The 25917-nt window shown below is 38.9% G+C and overlaps 1 pseudogene; it reads left to right on the top strand.

Annotated features, from left to right (window-relative positions):
• The first annotated feature begins 4823 nt into the window (after positions 1–4823).
• Positions 4824–25917, top strand: part of LOC129653543 (ankyrin repeat domain-containing protein 26-like) — a 77480-nt pseudogene continuing 56386 nt past the window's right edge.

Below are 25917 nucleotides of genomic sequence, written 5' to 3'. Positions count from 1 at the left end.
TATATCAAATGACTGCTACATATAGGAGTTTGACAATAATTTATACTTTTTTAGATATTTATTTATTTATTTATTTTTACTTTGCAATATTGTATTGATTTTGCCATACGTCAACATGTATCCACCACGAGTGTACACATGTTCCCCATCCTGAAGCCCCCTCCCACCTCCCTCCCCATACCATCCCTCTTACCTTTAAAACATGATTTACTTAAAAAGCTACTATGTCATGTCATGTCACAAGAATTATTGAACTATTTAAGAAGGTTTTACATATTCATTTTCTCTGCATTATAGTTAAAAAATCTGTGTGTTTTTTCTTAATCTGAGGAAGTAGCTGGCATAGGACTCTGGATTCAGTAAGAAAGTCATTGGCTTTCTTACTTCTTTTGTAGAAGTAAGAACTTTGCCTAAATGATGACTCTCATACCTTAAAAAAAGGTTTTGTTTTGTTTTTTTCAAAGAAAACAAACTTTCTTTAAAAAAAATTTGTGTGGAGCCATATTATATAAAACAGAGATAAGTGTAAACCCTTTTAGCCAAAGGAGTGGCCAGAGGTCCTGCACTTGTGACTTCTCAGTTCCTCAACCCTGCAGTGACCCCTGTGGGACCTTCCCCTTCTATGGGACATAGTTTGGAAACGAATAGTTATGTGTTAATCCTTCTCACTAAACACCTTTAGAATAAAAACTTGCTGGTACATCGTTTTCTTGTGTATAATTTTCTCACCTTTCTGTGTTTTTGTTAAATGGAAAAGTTTAAAGAAAATTGCAGGTGTGGTCTCCTTAATAACATTCAACTCAAACTACTTCCTCCATTTGAACAGGATCCTCACCTAGAAATCAAAATAAAGGTCTCAGAAGTATGTATTTAGGGCAGGAGCTGTTAGGGGGAGAAGATAGTAATCATGTGGGTCATTCCTAGGATCATGGGTCATTCTCTAATTCTTTGAAATTATGTGTACTCAATAGACTGATATTTATTGTACTTTTAATCAGTTAACGTTCTATATATATGTTCTCTGTTATTTATAAGTGGAATAAGTAGGAATGCATTTTATTTATGTGATTATTTTTCTACTTAAGTAATCTTCGAGTTAGGTCTAGTCTCTAAAAGTATTATTTAAATGTCAGATTTAGTAAGCTGTATAACATTCCTATGATAATATCTCTTGCTTAACTTAAAGATAAATAATATTTGACTTATTTCAGATGCAGCAGGAGTTGGAAAGGAGTAAAACTAGAGAACTAAGAGAAGGTATGTTGCCAAAATGTATGTCTGGTAGTGGTTAAGGCTAGAACACCCAGACTCAAACCGTTATGTTTGTGTAGCTGTCACTTGGTGGGTGACTTTATAATTTCTGTGTCATTGACTTTGTCAGTAGTTTATCTCTTGCCCTCAGGAAAAGCTCCAAACACCTGCATCAATGTGGGTCCTTCCAAAGTAGTTGGCCTTATCTCTTTACCACCTTATTCTGCCCCTTAACTGTGCATCTAACCAGCCAGACTGTGTAGGATCCCACAGATTCTTTTCCTTACCTCTGGTCTTTGTACATTCTTCTCCCCTCTGACTCTTGTACTTTTTCCTGTCCTTCAGGTAGCTACTTCCATAGCACCTCCACCAAAAAGCTGGCAGTATTGACACAAAGTCGGCTGTCCCTTCTTAGTGTTCCTTGTGCCATCTTGTATATCTGTCTTAGTATTTATGACACCGTATGGAAATTGTCTGTTCATCTATTTTTACAGTTTATGGCATTATCATTTCTCAGGGTGACTAGGTCACCTTCATCTTGTAATTCCAGTGTTTGTCACAGCACCTTAGCAGATAGTTATTGAGTAAATGAATGGAGAATGAGAAAGCCAGAAGCTCTGATACTCAGCCACATGTGGGACCATGGGATGAGTATGTAATTGTAATCTTGTATTTTGTTTTCTGTCATTTATAGATATGTTTCAGTTTTCAGAGCACTTAGAAATATCTCAGTTTTTTTCTAATACTGAGTTAACTCAAGTATTTTAGATAAAGAATGTAATCCTTTTTCTTTCCAGCTGCTGCTAAATTTGAATCTGAGTCCTATGGATTGTCTCCTCTAGGAGCTACAGATGGGTCAAATCTGTCTCAGGACCTGCTTTTGTAAACATCACAAGGATATGTACAGATTTTGAAGAAAAAATATATGATCTGAAAGATAAATAGTAAAAATTCCTTTCTGGACTGTTTTCATGACATTTTAGTTGTTTCTCATTAAACATGATAAGAAAATCCTTATTAAAGGGAAATATTTTTGTGTGTATGATGAAAATTTATATGGTATTTTAAAAATACTACATTTAAGTAGTATTAATGCACTTGTCATAGCAAACACCCTCTTCCAAAACACAAGAGAAGACTCTACACATGGACATCAACAGATGGTCAACACTGAAATCAGATTGATTATATTCTTTGCAGCCAAAGAAAGAGAAGCTCTATACAGTCAACAAAAACAAGACCAGGGGCTGACTGTAGCTCAGATTATGAACTCCTTATTGCCAAGTTCAGACTGAAATTGAAGAAAGTAGGGAAAACCACTAGACCATTGAGGTATGACCTAAATCAAATCCCTTATGATTATACAGTGGAAGTGAGAAATAGATTTAAAGGGCTAGATCTGATAGAGTGCCTGATGAACTATGGGTGGAGGTTTGTGATATTGTACAAGAGACAGGGATCAAGACCATCCCCGTGGAAAAGAAATGCAAAAAAGCAAAATGGCTGTCTGGGGAGGCCTTACAAATAGCTGTGAAAAGAAGAGAAGTGAAAAGCAAAGGAGAAAAGGAAAGATATAAGCATCTGAATGCAGAGTTCCAAAGAATAGCAATAAAAGATAAGAAAGCCTTCCTCAGTGATCAATGCAAAGAAATAGAGGAAAACAACAGAATGGGAAAGACTAGAGACCTCTTCAAGAAAATTAGAGATACCAAGGGAACATTTCATGCAAAGATGGGCTCGATAAAGGACGGAAATGGTATGGACGTAACAGAAGCAGAAGATATTAAGAAGAGGTGGCAAGAATACACAGAAGAACTGTACAAAAAAGATCTTCATGACCCAGATAATCACGATGGTGTGATCACTCATCTAGAGCCAGATATCCTGGAATGTGAAGTCAAGTGGGCCTTAGAAAGCATCACTACGAACAAAGCTAGTGGAGGTGATGGAATTCTAGTTGAGTTATTTCAAACCCTGAAAGATGATGCTGTGAAAGTGCTGCACTCAATTTTCCAGCAAATTTGGAAAATTCAGCAGTGGCTAGAGGACTGGAAAAGATTAGTTTTTATTCCAATCCCAAAGAAAGGCAATGCCACAGAATGCTCAAACTACCGCACAATTGCACTCATCTCACAGGCTAGTAAAGTAATGCTCAAAATTCTCCAAACCAGGCTTCAGCAATACGTGAACCATGAACTTCCAGTTGTTCAAGCTGGTTTTATAAAAGGCAGAGGAAACAGAGACCAAATTGCCAACATCTGCTGGATCATTGAAAAAGCAAGACAGTTCCAGAAAAACATCTATTTCTGCTTTATTGACTATGCCAAAACCTTTGACTGTGTGGATCACAATAGACTGTGGAAAATTCTGAAAGTGATGGGAATATCAGACCACTTGACCTGCCTCTTGAGAAGTCTGTATGCATGTCAGGAAGCAATAGTTAGAACTGGACATGGAACAACAGACTGGTTCCAAATAGGAAAAGGAGTACGTCAAGGCTGTATATTGTCACCCTGCTTATTTAACTTATATGCAGAGTACATCATGAGAAATTCTGGGCTGGAAGAAGCACAGGCTGGAATCAAGATTGCCAAGAGAAATATCAATAACCTCAGATATGCAGATGACACCACCCTTATGGCAGAAAGTGAAGAGGAATTAAAAAGCCTCTTGATGAAGGTGAAAGAGGAGAGTGAAAAAGTTGGCTAAAACCTCAACATTCAGAAAACAAAGATCATGGCATCTGGTCCCATCACTTCATGGGAAATAGATGGGGAAACAGTGGAAACACTGTGAGACTTTATTTTTTTTTTTTGTGGGGGGGCTCCAAAATCACTGCAGATGGTGAATGCAGCCATGAAATTAAAAGACGCTTACTCCTTGCATAGCATATTGAAAAGCAGAGACATTACTTTGCCAACAAAAGTTCGTCTAGTCAAGCCTATGGTTTTTCCAGTGGTCATGTATGGATGTGAGAGTTGGACTGTGAAGAAAGCTGTGCGCTGAAAAATTGATGCTTTTGAACTGTGGTGTTGGAGAAGACTCTTGAGAGTCCCTTGGACTGCAAGGAGATCCAACCAGTCCATTCTGAAGGAGATCAACCCTGGGATTTCTTTGGAAGGAATGATGCTAAAGCTGAAACTCCAGTACTTTGGCCACCTCATGTGAAGAGTTGACTCATTGGAAAAGACTCTGATGCTGGGAGGGATTAGGGGCAGGGGGAGAAGGGGACGAAAGAGGATGAGATGGCTGGATGGCATCACTGATTCTTTGGATGTGAGTTTGAGTGAACTCCAGGAGTTGGTGATGGATAAGGAGGCCTGGTGTGCTGCAATTCATGAGGTCGCAAAGAGTCAGACACGACTGAGCGACTGAACTGAACTGAATACTACTTTTAAACAGTAGTATCTAAGTACTTTTGATACTAAGTATTTTCTCTGCAGCTAACTTAAATGATTTAAAAACCAGCACTGTTAAGTTTTCCATATTCAAAATGAAAGTGTTAGTCACTCAGTCGTGTCCAACTCTTCGACTAATGGACTGCAGCCCGCCAGCCTCCTCTGTCCTCCACTATGTTGTGGGGTTAGCTCAAATTCATGCCCATTGAGTTGGTGATGCTATCCAACCCTCTCGTCCTCTGTTGTCCCCTTTCTCCTCCTGCCTTCCATCTTTCCCAGCCAAAGGATCTTTTCTGATGAGTCAGCTCTTCACATCAATTGGCTGAAATATTGGAGCTTCAGCCTCAACATCAGTCCTTCCGATGAATATTCAGGATTGACTTCCTTTAGAATTGACTCGTTTAATCTCCTTGCAGTCCAAGGACTCTTGAGAGTCTATTCCCAACACCACAGTTCAAAAGCATTAATTCTTTGGCAGTCAGCCTTCTTTATTGTACAACTCTCATATCCATACATGACTACTAGAAAATAGTGTATATATGTTAACTCCAATCTTCTAATTTGTCCTTCCCCTCATGTTTCCCCTTTCATAACCATAATTTGATTTTCAGATCTTTTGAGTTGGTTTCTGTTATGTAAATAAGTTTATTTTTATTAAATTCCACATGTAAGTGATGTGATACTTGTTTTTCTCTGTCTGAGTTACCTCATTTAGTATTGTAATTTGAGATCCATCTGTGTTGTTGCAAATGCCATTATTATTTCTTTTTATGGCTGAGTAATATTCCATTTTCGCTGTGTGTGTGTGTGTGTGTGTGTGTGCGTGTGTATACTGCATCTTCTTTATCCATTCTTCTGTTGATGGACACGTAGGTTGCTTCAATGTCTTGGCTATTTTAAATAGTTCTGCAGTGAACATTGGGGTGCATGTACCTTTTTGAATTATGGTTTTCTCCAGATATATGCCAAGCACTGAGATTGCTGAATCATATGGCAACTCTATATTTAGTTTTTACAGCAAACTTTATAGAGTTTTCTACAGTGAGTGTACCTAGTTGCATTCCATAAGCAGTGTAGAAGGATTCCTTTTCTCTACACTCTCTCCAGCATTTATTGTTTGTATATTTTTTGATGGTGGCTATTCTGATTGGTTTGAAATGATACCTTATTATAGTATTTCTGCATTTCTATAATAATTAATGATGCAGAGCATCCTTTCTGAGCATCCCTCATGTGCTTTTTGGTTGTCTGTAGGTGTTCCTTACAGAAATGTGTATTTAGATCTTATACTCATTTTTTGATCAAGTTGTTTGTTTTTTGATATTGAGCTCTTTGAGATGTTTGAATATGTTGGAGATTAATCCCTTGTCAATTGCATCATTTGCAAATATTGTCTCCCATTCTGTGGGTTGTCATCTTTCTTGTTTATGATTTCCTGCACTGTGTAAAACTTTTACGTTTAATTATATCCCATTTGCTTATTTCTCTCTTTATTTTCATTACTGTAAGAGGTGGATGAAAAATGATCCTGCTGTAATTTATGTCAGAGTGTGTTCTGCCTATATTCTCCTCTGAGTTTTACAGGAGCTGTCTTATATTTAGGTGCCTAATCCATTTTGAGTTTATTTTTGTGTATGATGTTAGGGAGTGTTCTGATTTCCTTCTTATATGTGTAGCTGTTGAGTTTTCTCAGCACCACTTATTGAAGGGGCTGTCTTTTCTCCTTTGTATAGTCTTGCCTCCTTTATCCTAGATTAATTGACCACAGGTACGTAGGTTTCTTTCTGGACTTTCTGTCTTGTTCCATTGATCATTCAATATATTTCTGTTTTTGTGCTAGTACTGTGTTTTGATAACTGAAGCTTGCAGAGTAGTCTGCAGTCAGGGTACCTGATTCTGTCAGCTCTTGCTTTTCTTCCTCAAGATTGCTTTGTCTATTTGGGGTCTTTTGTTTTCATACACACTGTAAAATTTTTTGTTCTAGTTGTGTGAAAAATGCCATTGGTAATTTGATAGAAATTGCACTGAATCTGTAGATTGCTTTGGATACTATAGTTATTTTGACAGTCATAAAGTTATAATGTCACTTTCATTTCTATATTTCAGTTTCCTTTTCTATATTTCAGTTTCTTTCCTTCTTAGTTTAGGTAAAGGTTTATTGATAGTGTTTGTTTCTTTCAGGAGATCAACTTACAGTTCTTGCATATGAGCACTGGGCTGGCATGCCAGGCCTCTGTGTGCATGGGCAATGTGTTTAGAGGTGTTGCTTAGCAACGATCATTCTGGGATGAGAGATTCCAAACCGTTGAGCTTCCCAGCTGGGAGGTTGTGGCAGGACGGCTCTGGCTTAACTGTAGTGCTCATGTTGGGTTTAGGGGACTCTGAAGAGCCAAGGGAGAGGTAAGGTGTGTGTGTCTGTAGGCTCTGCGATAAAGAAGATTTTTGGCTTCGGGAGTAAGAAGGGTGTGTAGCCCGTTGGCTCCTCCATCAACCCAGTGAGAGACAGTGGTCATGGAATCAACTTCCAGCCCGGGTACCGCATCTGAGACAAAGACCTCAGAAAGATCCACAAAGCTGCCATTGTGGGCAACGTAGCCAAAGTGCAGCATGTTCTGTTGTTTGGAAAAAATGGCCTGAACGACATGGACAAGATGAACAGGTAAGCAGAGTGGAAGGGCCTGGCAGAGATCCCTCCTGTGAGTTTCCCCTCCAAGGCTCCTGGATACCTTCCTGGGATCCAGCACCCCACAGACTTTATAGGCAGCAAAAAGCCTTAGCTCGTTTTGGACCCATTTATAATTCCCCTTATAGAGCTTTACTGATAGTTTTGAAGTCATTTAACTGAATGTCGGTAATCACAGAAGTGAAATGAAATATGAATAGCATCTGTTTTTCCTTTCTTCCTCCTACTTTTTATTCGCATGGGTTAGCATGATGTACTCATGAGTAAAAGCTCTCAAGTTATATAGCCTTCAAGAAATCTTCTCAACCTTCTGGCTCTCACATTTTTTCTCATGCGATTTATGAAAGCACTTCTTCATGGATTGCCTATTGTGGATCATGGCAGTGGACAGATTTCTGGTGTTGTCAATATCTTATTTTTAATGTATACATTTTTTATACCGTAAGGTTATATATTACAGAAAACTGCATAGTGAGCAAAATAATTCCCATGCCAAATAAATTTCTGGATTAAAAATTCTTCAGATACATTTCAATGTCCATTTTATATCAGTGTACACTTAGGTATATGTGTTCTTTGCTGAAGGACCTTAGAAGACAGCTTTGAAGTAGGAAGCTGGCTGTGTCCTTGAATAGCAAGACATTTTCTTAGGATGTATGGTCTTTCTATATTTAAAGCAAATCAACATTTCATGGTTTTAAAGATTTTGGGTTACATATTCTGTCTTTAATTGTTGTGATGAAATTAAAAGTTTTGTATAGTAGAGGAATATTTGCCCTTCTAGATATCAAAATGTGCTATAAGTGCCCACAAAGTGTTCATTTACTAACAACTGAAAAGATAGATAAATGAATGGAACAGAATACCCAAACACCCAAATGTATGTAAAACTTTAGAACTTGAAAATGATGACCTTTTCTGTTAGAAATGATAAACTGTGTGTAGATGGTGGATAAATAACCTGGTAAAAGAGAAAAATAACTCAATTTTTATCTCACCAAAAAGTTTCAGATAGAGTATGGATCAAACATTTCAAATATGCAGAGTGAGAAAAGTACCAGAATAAAACTCAGATTCCTATTTATACTCTTTTTATCTGCTAACAGAGACCTTCTGTTTTTTCTATTTCTACTGTTTCTTAACCTTATTTTTTTTAATTGGAGAATAATTGTTTACAATGTTGTGTTCTTTTCTGCTGTATAACATCATAAATGAGTTGTAAGTATACATATATCCCCTTCCTTGTGAGCCTTCCTCCCACCCCAAAGACCTTTCTAAGAATGATTTCAAAAGTAAGAATTCTGGAGCTTCCTGGATTTCCACACACACACACACACACACACACGCAAAGAAAATAAATCTGGATGTTGATTTAACATTTAAACAACACAAAAAATTTAAAATTCTCTGTAGATCAAGCTGTCTATAGGCAAGTCGGCTTAGCAGACAGGGCTTGTCTTTTTGGCACAATTTCAATTTTTTTATTTTTTATTTTTTGAGGATTGATATTTTTAGACAACTTTCAGCCTTTTCAGAAGTCAAGGGAATCTAGGGAGTTCTTTAGTCATCCAGTGGTTAAGACTCACTGTTGTGGGCCCAAGGTTCGATACCTGGTGGCGGAACTAAAATCCTGACAGCTACTGGGATGTATTGTACAACATGGGGAATATTGCAAATATCATATAATAACTTTAAATGGAGTATGACCTATAAAAATTGTGAATCACTATGTTGTGTACCTGTAATATATAATAATATGTAATATGCATCATCTATATTTTAGCTGGAATCAAGATTGCTGGGAGAAATATCAATAACCTCAGATATGCAGATGATATCACCCTTATGGCAGAAAGTGAAGAACTAAAAAGCCTCTTGATGAAAGTAAAAGTGGAGAGTGAAAAAGCTGGCTTAAAGCTCAACATTCAGAAAACGAAGATCATGGCATCCGGTCCCATCACTTCATGGGAAATAGATGGGGAAACAGTGGAAACAGTGTCAGACTTTATTTTTCTGGGCTCCAAAATCACTACAGATGGTGACTGCAGCCATGAAATTAAAAGACGCTTACTCCTTGGAAGGAAAGTTACGACCAACCTAGATAGCATATTCAAAAGCAGAGACATTACTTTGCCAACAAAGGTTCGTCTAGTCAAGGCTATGGTTTTTCCAGTGGTCATGTATGGATGTAAGAGTTGGACTGTGAAGAAGGTTGAGTGCCGAAGAATTGATGCTTTTGAAGTGTGGTGTTGGAGAAGACTCTTGAGAGTCCCTTGGACTGCAAGGAGATCCAACCAGTCCATTCTGAAGGAGATCAGCCCTGGGATTTCTTTGGAAGTAATGATGCTAAAGCTGAAACTCCAGTACTTTGGCCACCTCATGCGAAGAGTTGACTCATTGGAAAAGACTCTGATGCTGGGAGGGATTGGGGGCAGGTGGAGAAGGGGATGAAAGAGGATGAGATGGCTGGATGGCATCACTGATTCTTTTGATGTGAATCTGAGTGAACTCCGGGAGTTAGTGATGGACAGGGAGGCCTGGTGTGCTGCAGTTCATGGGGTCGCAAAGAGTCAGACACGACTAAGTTACTGATCTGATCTGATCTGGTATTTTAATTAAAAAGAAGCAACCTTAGACAAAAAGACTTTATGGTAATTAGATCAACAGGAAAAATGAGAAATGAGCAAACAAAAATGCTACCAATTATAGTTGTACAGACATTGTGAATTACAAATTTCATTCCAATGTCAGAAAATGAACATATTAGAATCTTTGAAGCACAGTGTTGTCTCTAATCCTCAAAATGTATCTGCAAAGGAGGTATGATATCCTTTGACTTCATTGAGATGTTGTCCTTGTAAAACAGTAGTAATAGTAATATGTATGATTATATTACCTAGCAGTTACTGAGCTGTTATCTGTGCCAGGAACAGTTCTAAACTCTTTGCATGAATCTCATTTAAGCATTGCAGTGCTGTCCTGTGAGAGAACTACTTCTCTCTCTCCATTTTGTTGATGAGGAAATTGAGGCACAGAGAGGCTGAGCAACAGCTAAGTGACAGAGTGAAAGTCAAATTCAAACCCAAGTTGAGCTGAATCTCAAGGTCATGATCATTCTATTCAAGTAAATTGTTCTTTCATTAGTGTTTAGAGCTAATGCTAATATATAATGTTCTTTATCCAGAAGGAAATGAAATATTTGTGTTAGAGTGGTAGGAATAGCATGCTATTGAATGTTTTCAATCACAGGAACAATTATTTGTTTTGAAACAATAACACTACAGTTTCCTGAAAACTCCTCTTGCTTTCATAGGACTGCCCTCCACTTGGCCTGTGCCAATGGCCATTCAGCAGTGGTAACTCTGCACCTGGATAGAAAATGCCTGCTTAACCTCTATGACAATGAAAACAGGACAGCACTGATGAAGGTATGGGGCAGCGAATCGTGTCCACACAAGGTGGATGTGATTTAACTACTGAGACTAAAAGTGAATTCACCTCATTTAGATATAGCAAACCGGTGAAGCTTGTGGACTGTTTACTTTGAATTCCTAGAATTTACACTCTGTTTCTTTGCACAACACTGACAGGCCATAGAATGCCAAGAAGAGGAGTGTGCAACTCTTCTGCTGGAGCATGGTGCCAACCCAAATGTCATGGATGTCTGTGGGAACACCGCTTTCCACTACGCTGTCTTTTGCCACAATATATCACTCGCAACAAAGCTGCTTTCCTGTGATGCCAATATAGAAGCCAGGAACAAGGTATATCTCAACTAACTTTATCTACAAAATATGCAAAGCATTTTTTTTTTAAACTGCTGCTGCTGCTGCTGCTAAGTCGCTTCAGTCATATCCGACTCTGTGTGACCCCATAGACGGCTGCCCACCAGGCTCCCCTGTCCCTGGGATTCTCCAGGCAAGAACATTGGAGTGGGTTGCCATTTCCTTCTCCAATGCATGAACGTGGAAAGTGAAGTCGCTCAGTCGTGTCCGACTCTTTGCAACCCCATGGACTTCAGCCTACCAGGCTCCTCCGTCCATGGGATTTTCCAGGAAAGAGTAGAAGTGTTTTATTTCTATGTAAGTAGGTAAACTGAATAGTGTCCATCAAGCCCTGTTACCATGGAAACAACTCCAAAGCCACTGCAGCGGAAACATGTTGGAGCCCACAGAGAGGGCCAAGCTCTGTCTCCCAGCCAGCCGTCTACCCCAGAAGGAAGATTTCCCATCAGAACATGCCCTGGAGTGGGTGGTAGACTGAGAGCCCACATATAATGAAGACCTGAGGGAAATGAAGTGATGTGAAGAGTGGCTGCTTCCAGGGGTTCAAAGAATGGGTGCCCCTGGGGGTGTGTGGGAGGAGGAAGGAGACCCAGTGCCCATGAGGGGGAGCTGGGTGAGTACAAGTGGGCCTGGCAGGCAGCAGGCCTGGAGCCCTGAGCCCTCCAGGACCCAGGTTCTGAGATCTGGCCAAGAGGGTCAGGTCATGTTTGACTCCCAGCAAGGGCGTTCACTTGTGCTGGTGACTGCTTGGTTTGCAATGTACACTTCGGGGTCTCCCGCAGTCAGCCCCAGGGAGCTGCTCAGTGGGGTTGCAGCTGTGTGTGTGTGGAGCTGGTGATGGTGAAGCTGCCCCTCCTGCTTTTTTTTTTTTTTTGCTTTACATTTTTTTAAATTTTATTTTGTTTTTAAACTTTACATAACTGTATTAGTTTTGCCAAATATCAAAATGAATCCACCACAGGTATACATGTGTTCCCCTCCTGCTTTCTCCAGGACACACATGACGTCCTGCAGCTGCAGCCCCACCAGGAACTCCCTCCACTCTAACAGGTGGGCTCAATTTTCCTTCCTTGGAAGTTCCAGCCTTCCCTGAGTGAAAGTATTTTGAAGGAACTAAATTGTCTAAGATTTCAATTTAAATTATGATATTTCCCAAGCATTAGAGAGTAAAGCATTCCTTTATGCGTTTATGGCTGGTATTCATGATAACACTGCACTTGTTAAAGGTAAAACATTTTTCAAATATTTTCCCCCACTTAAGGTTTTTTTTTTTTTTGAATCAGTCTAAAATAGCAGAGTAAAGCAAAATTGGCCTCAGTAGACTTTGTCTTAAAATTCCAACATAACAAAAGCATTTTATGACATATTAGAAATCTTGGTGCCGTTCACAAATTCCCATTTTGTGAAAAATGGTTTATATAAACACAGTTTCTCTTTCATTGCCCAAGTCTTAAGAGGGTAAAAGGAAATGAAAAGGAGCAAGCTAGTGAAAAGTGCAAGTCAAGCTGGAATTTTGGCAGTTGGGAAATGCCAAGAAGAGGATTTATTTATTTTAATATTTATTTGGCTGAGCTGGGCTTCGTTTCAGCATGTAGGATCTAGTTTCCTGACCAGGGGTTGAACCCAGGCCCTCTTTCCTGGGACCACTGAGATCCAGCCACGGGACCAGCATGGAAGTCCCGAGATTTTGGTTTGTGCTTTTTATTCCCTTCAGTTTATATATTTCTTATATGCTTTTCAGTTTTCAGGGATAATAGTTGTTATTTTGAAAAAGAGTGAGTGAATTGTAAACTTGCGTAGGTGCCAGTTTTAAGAAGACTCTGATCAAAACAGACTGACAGTGAACAGGTGGTGATTAAGTGAGAATTAAGAGAGAAGAACAAATAACTACCTGATATTATCCTATTCTGGCAGAACCATCCACTTAGATAAGACTCTAGACTCTGCTCTCCCATCTAGAATGTCTTGATGGGAAGGAAGTAAGGGGTTTATAAATAATGAGATCAGGTTGCCTTTTGGGTTTACTATTCCCTGTTCCACCACTGTTTACCCAGGAAAATTTTAAAAATTGCAGTTTTGATGCCTCTTACACTTTTCTTTTTTATTCAAACCATCATGTAAGAGAAGGAATTGGCCGTGTGAGTAAGAGATGAGACTGAAGTGGTTGCTGCACTAATTCTCAGCTATATTCTGCTGGTGAACCACAATTATTTGGGAAAACTTATTTTAAAAATGTATAAGCCTAGTCTGTTCACTGTAGATTTTGACAGAGTAAATCGAGGAACTCTTGGACGTGTGTATTTAGAACTATTCCCTTGAGATTCTGAACCAATCCTTGATGAATAACTATGGAGTGAATACATTTAATTTCTAAATGCACCCTTCACAAAAGAAAGTAGTCTCCTGAAGCATTGGAGTTTGATAAATGCTAGCTACTTCTATCAGCTCCCTCCTTTCCAACAATATTAGTCTGACTTTTTCTCTGCCCCTGTGCTTGAGATACTAAATGGAGTATCTTTGGCAATATCTATGGGCTTGAACAATAACTCCTTTTCCTTCCAACCACTCATCATTCAGTGACACTCCAAGAGTCTTTAGCAATTTGCTCATGGAGAAGTCACTTTGTCTGTAGAGTCTGACCCTTTAAGGATTTTGCACCTTCACTTATCATCCAGGTCATTAGGTCAACAGATGTTTGTTACCAGCAGGGTTTTCCTGACTGCAGTAATAGTAAATCATGAGCCTTTTTTGGTGTCAGCTTCAGGACAGACACTTGGAGGGTGTCTGTTAAAATTGCTGATCCCTGTCATAAGCAGATGAGAGCTTTAAAACCCATGAAGTTAGTAACAGTACAGAGGGGAATTGTAAGCATTTATTTTCAGCAGGCTTAGAAGTTCATGATCCATTTTATTAACAATCTAGAATTCTAGAGATAGATTGTAGTTTCAACAGGCAGTGGAAACATTCTTGACTGTGAATTTTGAGTCTTTTTAAAAGAATTTATGTTTAATTGAATGATGAGTCTTAATAGCCATATTTATTACATATTGGGACCCACTTTTTTGTGAAACATATGATACTAAAGAAAGGAAAGGTTTCACATACAAATATTTGCTTTATACCCACCTGTTTGGAAACAGCAAACATAAAACCAAAAGTGGGCCATAAACCAAACATGGCCCTTGGATATGTTTAGTTTACCTCCATACACTGAGTCAACATTTCAAATTTAGGAGGCTCATGTGGAAGTTCAGGCTTCTCCAAGGGCCAAATCTGGACCCCCTTGAGCCCATCCTACTGTTTGGTCTGAGTGCAGAGGCCACCCCTTCTGTGTGGGATGGGTGTTTTCGGGGTTACCGGTCTCACCTGGCTTTTTCACTTACTTAGGTCATCAGCTTTCCATCCATAAGCATTTGAGTTTCCAATTTTTGATAGTTTATTTTAATAAATATTTGAAGGTTTTTAAAGACAGTATAATTATAATTGATTTCATATTTTAAAAAATCTCTTAAGAATGGAATTAAATTTTTCAAATTAGAATTTTTAAGTTGGTTGTGGCAGTTTCGCACTGAATAACTTTCACAAACACACAAGATTATAAGATACAGTGCAGGAGAGCTGGTGGAAGAGCAACTCCCCGAGAAAATGTTGAGCATGTATGTATTGGTAATTTTATGTTGCAATCTTTAACTAAGAGCAGTAAAGCAAGACAGACACCAGAACTCTAGGATTTTGGAAGATTCCTCCTGGTGGTCTGGAGTTAATCACATGAGAGTCATCAAGAAGGGTCTTTGAAGATAAGGTGGGGAGGGTGCTCATTCTGCATACAGTTAACATCTAGCTAATGCTGACCTCTCTGCCAGAACGTCTAACTTAAGGAAGGGTGGTGGAAAGAGCAAGCAAGGAAGAGAGAATGAGTAAGATTAAATTCCAGGAGACATTTCTGAGAAAGCAGTAAAACAGGGTTTCCACAGTTGACTTTTTGAAAAAAAAAACAAAAAACAAAAGTTTCTCTCTTTGCATGTTCATGTAGAGAATAATATTCCCACTGGACTGTCTGTAAACCTTTTGAGTTTACTCATGGTCATCCTTGGATAGGTTATGCATGCTACAGATAGTATTATATATTTCTGCCTCAGCATTGTCCCTAAAATATGCATTTGATACAGTAGCTAAATGATACCCCCACCCCCTGCATTGGGAGCTTGACACTTAGCCACTGGACAACCAGGGAAGGCCCAGATGAGGAGCATATTAAAGAGAAAGAAGATGCACAGGGCAATGAAGAGGGGGCTCTCTTTCATTTACTTTCTGACTTTTATTTTTAAGTCCAGAAAATCGGTTGCACGATTTTAATTTCAGTTTAGAAATAGGTTAACTGTACATTAGAAATGGTTTTCCCTGTTTTACAGGATGACCTGACACCACTGTTACTTGCTATACATGAAAGGAGAGGGTAAATGGTGGAGTTTTTAGTAAAGAAAGAAGCAAATATACATGCGGTTGATAAGATGAAAAGGTACCGTTGTTCTTTTTCTTTTTAAAACCCTTAGTGCTATTCTAGGATGATAATATCAAGATTAAATGAATAAGAGGATTCATTTGTGATCTACTTAGGTAGAATATCAATTATTCTGACTGAGAATCATGAACAATATATAGCAGCAGGAATCATATTCCTTTAAAGTATTGACCGATGTCCTGTGCAACCTCTTTTTGTTTGGTTGGTTGATCTTGTAATAGCTGAGGCATTTCAAATTAGTTTTATTAGCTTTGTGAAATATGGATTCTGCTTTTTAGTTTACCTCATGACAGTATCAAGTTTCTTAATTCTTTTAAAAGAATTCTTTAACCTCTACTTTGTATGTATATATTTTTATAAGATGCATAGTAAACCTAAAAGACTTGATTTTGTCTTTTGGATAACTCTTTGTTTTAAATTACTTTGATTGAAGAATGCTGATGTTACTAGGTTACAAAAGAGTCAGATACAACATAGCGACTAAATAACAACAGCCACAAAAAGGTGATTATTACTCACGGTCACCTGATCCTGTGGGCTCATCAGTTTTTATCCTTTCTCATTTTAGTACATTTTTATATTTGCATTTTTAATGCAGGTAGAAGCAAGAAAGATAGCTTTTATTGGATAAACAGTTCCTTTAACCAAGACAAGTCAGAGGTGAATGATACAGATGAAAATGGTGGGCTTTAGATTCAGGCTAGGTTCAATTCCTAGGTTTCCTACCGATTAGGGTTATCATCAGCAAATAAGTTTCCTGATACAAAAGGCAAATAGTAATGCATCTTTCAAAGGTGCCTGTGTGTAAGAAAGATTTTATATATAGTATTTCATTTTTAGTGCCTAGTACATGCTTGTCTACATCATTAACTGCCACCATGACTATTTTTATTCCCATTATTATCAATATTTTTGATTTAAACTTGCAAGTAGCCTTTCCTTAGCCCAACCTCTAGCTGACTTTGAAGCCAAATATATCAGACTAAGGAGGAAATAGGGAATTTATCCCTTCAGTAGTCATCTGCCTCAGATAAGTGACCTCAGCATCATTTCTTGTCCATCAAGACTTTATTATTATTTTTAAAAAAACATTTATTTATTTGGCTACATGGGGTCCTAGTTGTGGGAACTCTTAGCTGCAGCATATAGGATCAAGTTCGCTGACCAGGGATGGAACCTAGGCCCCCTGCATTGCGAGCCTGGAGTCTTATCCACTGGCCCACCAGGGAAGTCCCCAACAGGGACTTTTGAAATAGTAAGTGCTGCTACCTGGCATCCCAGTGGGACAGGAGGCTTCTTTTCTGACCCTTTATTTTAGCCTTGGAGGTAATTTGCAAAGATGCACACTTGAGCCTGTAAATGATCAGTTCTTCATGAAAGGGCAAGGTGTTCACTTGGTAAAGCATATCAAATTAACTGTTTAAGTCAACTCAACTTCCTGAGGCTGAAGTCATCTCTCTGTTGTTTTAGAACAGCCCTCATGCTTGCTGTCAAGTATGAATCAACAAATGTCGTCAGACTTCTTCTTCAGCAAGGTGCTGACATCTTTTCTCAAGATGTTTTTAGGTGGACTGCAGAAGAATATGCTGTTATTAGTGGTTTTAATATGTAACTGTTCACATTAAAATGCCAGTTCTCACTAAACTGCAGCCAAAAATAATTTTAACTGTTACTTGCTACATGACCAGTGAGAGTTCCAGTTTGGTGCAGGCAGTTTGGAGAATGGTAGTGAGATGTTCCCCCTCAAGAGCCGAAAGCCAAGCAAAGGCCAATTAGATACTCTTGGCTGTGGGCTCGGGGTGCTTTATCTCAGGACATGTAGACCTTGATCCTTAGAAAGCTTGACATTAGCTATTTCATTCCAAGTGTGACCTCTTGGTATGGCTTATGAACAGTGTCACAGTTGTGATATTTCTAACTAGTTCTTTGGGTCTTGCAATGTTTATTTCAGCAGCAAATCCTGTTTTCCCTTGAGGGCTTGCCTCTCTATACACTTCCACTTGAATTTTCCAAGAACCCAGAGGATTCTCTAAGATCAACGAAACAGTCCTCTTCCACAAGTCATTTGGAGGGGAGAAAATAGTTCCTTGTCATTATTCTGTTCCTTGCATTGATTCTACTGCTGCAGCACTGCTGCTACAGCTGGTCTTGACAGGGTCTGCTTGGCAGCTGGATCTGGAGTCTGGATGTGGCTCTATAAAGACCTTTAATAAAATCATTTTAAAAGAAAAAAAAAAAACCATCCTGCAGTGGGCTCATGATTGACCTTTGCTCCCAGGCTGCCCCTCTGGGCCCAGGTTCCCCAGCCTTTAAGGTGATGCACATGTCAACTTCAGAGTGAGAGCTCCTTTGTTCTCATATGTATGCTTGTCGCTCAGTCACTGCTGCAAACAAAGCTGCAGCACCCAGTTCGGGCAGCTGGGCCACCTAGCTTCCCCCCTCACTCAGACACCTTATGTGGAGCCCACATGGAAGCCTAGATCTTCACAATGAGGTGCCCTTGAGGCTCTTATTTATCTTTTCTTCTATCAGATGTCAGGGGGGACCATTTTAGGCTGTCAGATAGGGTCAAGTGCTCATGCAGGGATTGAGCAGACTTCCCTTTCTCCTTTGTATCTAGACTTGGACCTCAAGGCGGCTTTCTGTCCTGTAGGGGCACCTTTTCTTAAGTCACACGTTCCCTGTCATCCTTCCCAAAGTAGTGGGTGCCAGCTTGCCTGAGATTCCCTAATTATGCTTGGCCCCTCATGGGATCTCTTTCCTGTAATAATGAAAATCTTCCAATGGATTTCTGTCTGCCTCCACCTTAAATGTTTTCAGAATCTGCCCCATAAGGAACCCATTCAGCAGAAATCCCTAAATCTCAAGTAAGATGTTGGAATTCAGAGAGGTAAGCCCTGTCTAGAACTCGCCAGTACCCACTGTAAGGGTAGAGATATGTCTTCCAAGTGAATTGGAGAGGAACATGGAGGTTAAACATCATTGTCAGAAAGATCTGCTGCTTCAGAGTTTGAGTAGGTAGATAAGGAAGAGTAGTGGTCCAGGCCAGGTCTTGATTGTGATTAGTTTTCTGCTCTTGGTGTAATTAGCTGCAATAATGGGGGATCATTATGTTCTCTAATGTAGTGAATTCATATGTTATAAATAAATTTAGGTATACATTATCTAAAAGCTGAGATTCCCTAAATTACAAACCACAAAGAACAGCTAATCACCAGAATTAATAAGTTTCATGCAACACTTGAATGATAAACGTATGAAAAAGCACACATTGGGATTTACTTGGGATTCCAAAGTAGTTACAGCAATAAAGTTGGAGATGAAATTATTCCACTCTTTGACTGTTTCTGCAAGCATTTTGGGCATATATTATCTCATTACATCCTATTAATCCTCTTTTGAAATAAGGTAGTAATATCCCAGTTGTGTAGAGGAAGACTTTGAACTGAAGAGAAACAACTCCTCCAGGAACAAAGAGCAGTTGGTTATAGAGGTAGGATTTACAAGCTCGAGAGATTTTTTGTATGCCAAGTTAAATCTAGTTAATTATTGGAGCTGTACTGCCCTGAGTTCATGACTATATCATCTTCCTTTTCTTTTTCCTTTCAGTTCAGTTGCTCAGTCGTGTTCGACTCTTTGGGACCCCATGAACCATAGCACGCCAAGCCTCCCTGTCCATCACCAACTCCCAGGGTTTACCCAAAATCATGTCCACTGTGTCGGTGATGCCATCCAACCATCTCATCCTCTGTTGTCCCCTTCTCCTCCTGCCTTCAATCTTTCCCAGCATCAGGGTCTTTTCAAATTAGTCTTCTCTTTGCATCAGGTGGCCAAAATATTGGAGTTTCACCTTCAACATCAGTTCTTCCATTGAACAGCCAGAACTGATTTCCTTTAGGATGGACTGGTTGAATCTCCTTGCAGTCCAAGGTACTCGCAAGAGTCTTTTCCAAGACTGCAGTTCAGAAGCATCAATTCTTCTGTGCTCAGCTTTCTGTATAGTCCAACTCTCATATCCATACATGACTACTGGAAAAACCATAACCTTGACTAGACGGACCTATGTTGAGAAAGTAATGTCTCTGATTTTTAATATGCTAAGTTGGTCTAACTTCCTTTCCAAGGAGTAAGCGTCTTTTAATTTCTTGGCTGCAATCACCATCTGCAGTGATTTTGGAGCCCCAAAACACAAAGTCAGTCACTGTTTCCCCATCTATTTGCCATGAAGTGATGGGACTGGATGCCATGATCTTAGTTTTCTGAATGTTGAGCTTGAAGCCAACTTGTTCACTCTCTTCTTTCACTTTCATCAAGAGGCTTTTTAGTTCTTCTTCACTTTCTGCCATAAGGGTCGTGTCATCTGTATATCTAAGGTTATTGATATTTCTCCCGGCAATCTTGTTTCCAGTTTGTGCTTCATCCACCCCAGTATTTCTCATAATGTACTCTGCATACAAGTTAAATAAGCAGGGTGAATTTATACCTTTACTTTCTCCTTTACTACATGCTAAATAAAAGTTTGTAGAACTTAGAAACTTGAAATGTATATGACAATTGAAGTTTTGATATTATCTCTGACGTTCTCTAAAACGATCTAAGAATTTGGCAGTTGTTTTTTCGTATCAGTGTTAAAATATTATTTATCGCATTTTTAATACATAGCTTTCGCCAACTGATTTCTGAATATAAAGAAAAGAGATCTAAAACTTCTCCTGAAAATAGCAACCCAGGTACATCATCTGATACCGAATTACTCTCGGTGATTCTACCATAGATAAAGTAGGAATGAGGAAGTTTCAATAATGAAAGAACTATGAAAAAAGTAGTGTAAATTACATGTATATTTTATTTTTTAATTAATTTCTTTATACTCTAGTATTCAGAATTCTTTAAGAAGTTAATTGTAGGTGATTTAACATCAAAGACAGTATTGTCTGAAAAGAAATCTATCTCTTTAATATGGCCCCTAAAGTCCTATATTAGATCTTTGTGTAAATCAGAAAAAAAAAAAAATTAAGTGAGTATGATGTATATTTCATCTATAGTCATAGTACAGCAGATTGGATGTCTTATGAAAGTGAACTTTCATTTTTAAAAATGGTTTGCATTTAGTGAGTGATGGCTCAGATGGTAAAGCATCTGTCTACAATGCAGGAGACCTGGGTTCGATCCCTGGGTCGGGAAGATCCCCTGGAGAAGGAAATGGCAATCCACTCCAGTACTATTGCCTGGAAAATCCCATGGACAGAGGAGCCTGGTAGGCTACAGTCCATGGGGTAGCAAAGAGTCAGACAGGACTGAGCAACTTCACTTTCACTTTCACTTTTACTGTGTAGTGATTAGTCTCATTAAAATAGTTACCATCATTAAAACTGGGAACTTGAATAACCCCTTCCTGGTAGGATAAGAAATGATAAGCAATAACTGCAAAGCTGAGGCAGTGTGCAGCATAGTAGTGAGAGATTATTTCTGAAAGATACCTACCGATTGTACAGAAGGCAGAAAAGCAATACCTGGTTGAGAAACAGTTATTTTGCCTATTGTACCAGCAGGTCTAGATTACCAACTTCATTCCTTACAGATCCAGAGAGAGTGAGATAGGTTGACTTCATTAGGATCAGATATATTCTTTTGTGTGTTGGACAATTGTCATGAGAGTATAGTTTTGTAAGAACAAGATGTTCTCTTGCCATCAGTTAAAAGATTATCATAATAGATATTCAAATAGAACAACTTGGGACTCTGCAGGTTCTAATAAAAGCACAAAAATACTTTGCATTAACAAAACCAGCATTAGGTCCACTGGATGTGGCATCCAGCACATTGTACAGGGTATCCAAGGATACCTTTAACTGAGTAGGCCTCTATCTAATCAAAGGGGGCTTCCCAGGTGACTCAGTAGTAAAGAATCCACCTGCCAATGCAGGAGATATGGCTTGATCCCTGTGTCGGGAAGATCCCCTGGAGAAGAAAATGGCAACCCACTCCCATATTCTTGCCTGGGAAATCCCATGGACAGAAGGGCCTGGTGAGCTGTAGTCCATGGGATCACAAGAATCAGACACGATTTGGTGACTGAACCACAAAAACATCTATCAAAGAGCTGTAGTTTGGTTTATTACACTAGTCAGAGGAGATACAGAGATGACAGTGTCTTGGTCTTCAATATGCTCAGAATAGAGTTTTTCTCTGGTTAATTTCTGTATTTTTCTAAAGAAAATTTTCAAAGAAAACATGCTTATTTATTTGTTCATTTGTTCACTAAACAGATACATTTCAAGTGTCTTTTATGTACTAAGCATTGTTCTGATGTCACAGGGTGAAAACGTTTAAAAATCACTGCCCCTGCCCTCCTTGCTCAAGCTTGCAGTGCTTCTCTCCCCGTGGAGTCACTGCATGTGAGTCATCCCTCCAGCATCAGATCATGACGACCCTGGAAAATGTTGTCCAATAGCACCAGAGTCCGTGGTTCCCTCCATCCTTCCCTAACTCCCCTTGTTCATCAGCTTAGGATGTGATGATGTATGCCTTCCAAGCTGAAAAAGCATGATTTCTATAAACATTTGCCATATAATGGGAAGGACTGATATAATGATATCCCTCACTAGTACACAACAGTCTTTGGGCCATCCTGATCTGTGTGGTTCAGATACTCCTGAGCAATGGAAGGAGATAGTCTCAACAGATTCTTTTTAAACATGTTAGTATATATATATATATATATATATATATATATATATATATATATATATATACACACACACATATATACACACATAAGCTGAACTTTTTAAAAAATATTTTAAAGTTTTTTAAAAAGTTTCATATATATACATATATGGAGCTTTTTAAAAAAGTTTAACATCTGTGTACCCTACTTCTCGCTCACCGCTACAAGTCTAGTCCCCATTCTCACCACTGAATTGAGCCCCTTTACTCGTTTGCCCTCCCCCACCTGCCTTTCAAGAGATTATCCTTTCTAAACCTGGAATCACTACATCTTTCATACTTCTCTTGCCTTTGGAAAGAGGGCCAGGAAGAGAAGAATTTTGTTTCTGATGTTTTACCTTGCTGTGAGGTTCAGTGCCTTTGACCAAGCTTCCCTGTGATAGGGCGTTTTCATTGTGAACTGAAGAGCCAGAGAAGTAATCATGTCCCAGCAAAACATCTATAGTCTCTATTCAGTGCTCCAGGCAATAGAAATCCAGAAATACTATGCTGTTTAAGCGTGCTATTGTCAGCTTATAGTACTTATTGTATTAATGGTATAGTATCATTTTCTGTCAGTTTCCTGGAGTTTGGTTAGGATTATGGTCATTGTAAACAGCAGTTCTTTTCTTTGTTGTTTTGTTTGGCATTTGATGACTATAAAGGGAAGGAGTGGTTCTTAGGCATTAGTAACCTACAAGTATAGTACAACCACTGTTCTCTTCCTCTAGTGTGGCCTCCAGGTGTGGTTTGAAGTGAAAAATTTTAAACAAAGCCTCGGTCTTGAGGTTTTAATACTCTGTATTTTTCTTCTGTTGATTTAAAATGTATCTTGTTTTTTTCTTTAATAGTGGATGAGAGTTCTGAAGAGGACTCTTCAAAGGAAGTAGGATTTTATGGATGTTTTAAATTATATGTTTAACTAAGGGAACATGGAGAAGAGAAACTAATGGTTATTGAGTGTTCTACTCTGGGTTAGACGTGCTTAACATTTGTGACCTCATAGAGTCATCACAGCAGCTTTGCAAAGTAGCTGTGTTCTACTTTTAATTAGGCAACTGTGGTTTCAGGAGGTTAATGAATTGACCCTGGTTAAAATGAGCTGACCTGTGATTTGACAATTGGCCTTCCTGGCTCCCACGTCCACTCCCATGGCCCTCAGCAGAGACTGAGAAGTACCTATGTAGCATATAAGTTAAAGATATAAATTAGTTCTTTGTACATTTTAGTTTTCAACATTGTGGGGAAACTCCCTGTAATCCCTTAGAGTAAAGGAGAGAAGTGGTGCCATCTCAGTAAGTGGTATCCCTGCTGACGGACCAAGACTCCCATTTTGGATGGACTCAGATTCATCTCTGAACCTTGAACAGACAATGGAGAAGGAAAAGCCTATTCTTCCACTTTGTTTTAAGTCATCAGGTTTATTCCAGTTTGGGCAAACAAGAATTATTTCAATCCATCAATTGAATTTTCAGTTCAGCAATTAGAACTTTAAGTGAAAAATTATTTTTAGGCTCTGCCGATACACTGGCTGTCACTCTCTGTTATGGAAACTAAGAATGAGTGTTAACTAGATATTTCATAGGTTGGTAGAGATGGATTCAGAAATAGGTAATGAAAAACTGCACCTGGGGGTGCAGTGGTTAAGATGGTTAGTAAGACATCTTCCAATGTAGGCAGTGTGGGTTCGATACTCGGTCAGAGAAGCTAAGATCTCACATGACTCAGGGTCAGACAGCCAAAAGATAAAATAGAAGCACCATTGGAACTAACTCAGTAAAGACTTTAAAAGTGGTCCACATCAGAGATAGAGAGAGAAGTCGCTCAGTTGTGTCCGACTTTGCGGCCCCATGGACTGTAGCCTACCAAGCTCCTCAGTCCATGGAAGTTTCCAGGCAAGAATAGTGGAGTGGGTTGCCATTTCCTTCTCCAGGTCCACATCAAGAAATCTTTAAAAAAATTTAAAAAAAAAAGCTGTTTTAAAACAGGCCACATTTTTTAAAATTTTATTTTATTTTTAAACTTTACAAAATTGTATTAGTTTTATTAATGTCAAGAAAGTTCATTTAATATATCGACGAACTTTCACTTGTTTTTTTTTTTATTTTTTTCTTCTTTTGTTCAAGGACATGAGGTCAATCATTTTTATTGTATGTTTTTGCTTTAAAGGTTTCCCAACAAACCTGGCATTGATTTAGGGCCTACTCAAATGATGAAGTCTTAGATTTTAAAACCAAGGTAAAGTGTTCTGTTGTGAAATTAGTTTTCCTGCTCTGAAATTAGTTTCATGTAGTATTTACTCTTATGATTAGACATGGAAGTGACAAATAGATTCAAGGGATTAGATCTGATAAACAGTGCCTGAAGAACTATGGATGGAGATTCGTGACATTGTACAAGAGGCAGTTATCAAGACCATGCCCAAGAAAAAGAAAAGCAAAAAGGCAAAATGGTTGTGAGGAGGCCTTCCAAATACCTGACGAAAGAAGAGAAGCAAAAGGCAAAGGAGAAATGGAAAGATATACCCATTTGAATGCAGAGTTCCAAAGAATAGCAAAGAGAGATAAGAAAGCCTTTCTCAGTGATGACTGCAAAGAAATAGAGGAAACAATAGAAGGGGAAAGACTAGAGATCTCTTGAAGAAAATTAGAGATACCATGGGAACATTTCATGCAAAGATGGACACCATAAAGGATGGAATGGTATGGGCCTAAGAGAAGCAGAAGATATTAAGATGAGGTGGGAAGAATACACAGAACTTTACAAAAAAGATCTTTATGAGCCAGATAACCAGGATGGTGTGATCACTCACCTAGAGCCAAACATCCTGGAATGCGAAGTCAAGTAGGCCTTAAGAAGCATCACTATGACCAAAGCTAGTGGAGGTGACGGAATTGCAGTTGAGCTATTTCAAATCCTCAAAGATGATGCTGTGAAAGTGCTGCACTCAATATGTCAGCAAATGTGGAAAACTCATCAGTGGCCACAGGACTGGAAAAGGTCAGTTTTCCTCCCAATCCCAAAGAAAGGCAATGCCAAAAATGTTCAAACTACCACATAATGGCACACATATCACATGCTAGCAAAGTAATGTTCAAAATTTTCTAAGCCAGGCTTCAAGAGTACATGAACCATGAACTTCAGATGTTCAAGCTGGATTTAGAAAAGGCAGAGGAACCAGAGATGGGAATACCAGACCATCTGACCTGCCTCTGGAGAAATCTGTATACAGGACAAGAGGCAACAGTTAGAACTGGATATGGAACAATAAACTGGTTCCAAATCAGGAAAGGAGTGCATCAAGGATATACATTGTCACCCTGCTTATTTAACTTATATGCAGAGTACATCATGCAAAATGCCAGGCTGGATGAAGCACAAGATGGAATCAAGATAGCTAGAAGAAATATCAATAACCTCAGATACGCAGATGACACCACTATGATGGCAGAAATTGAAGAAGAACTAAAGAACCTCTTGATGAAAGTGAAAGAGGAGAGTGAGAAAGTTGACTTACAACAAAACATTCAGAAAACTAAGATCATGGCATCTGGTCCCATCACTTCATGG

This window comes from Bubalus kerabau, chromosome 1, assembly GCF_029407905.1.
Source record: "Bubalus kerabau isolate K-KA32 ecotype Philippines breed swamp buffalo chromosome 1, PCC_UOA_SB_1v2, whole genome shotgun sequence".
Taxonomy (NCBI): domain Eukaryota; kingdom Metazoa; phylum Chordata; class Mammalia; order Artiodactyla; family Bovidae; genus Bubalus; species Bubalus kerabau.
Note: the sequence above shows the minus strand (reverse complement) of the source record. Positions and strands in the feature narration are given on the sequence as shown.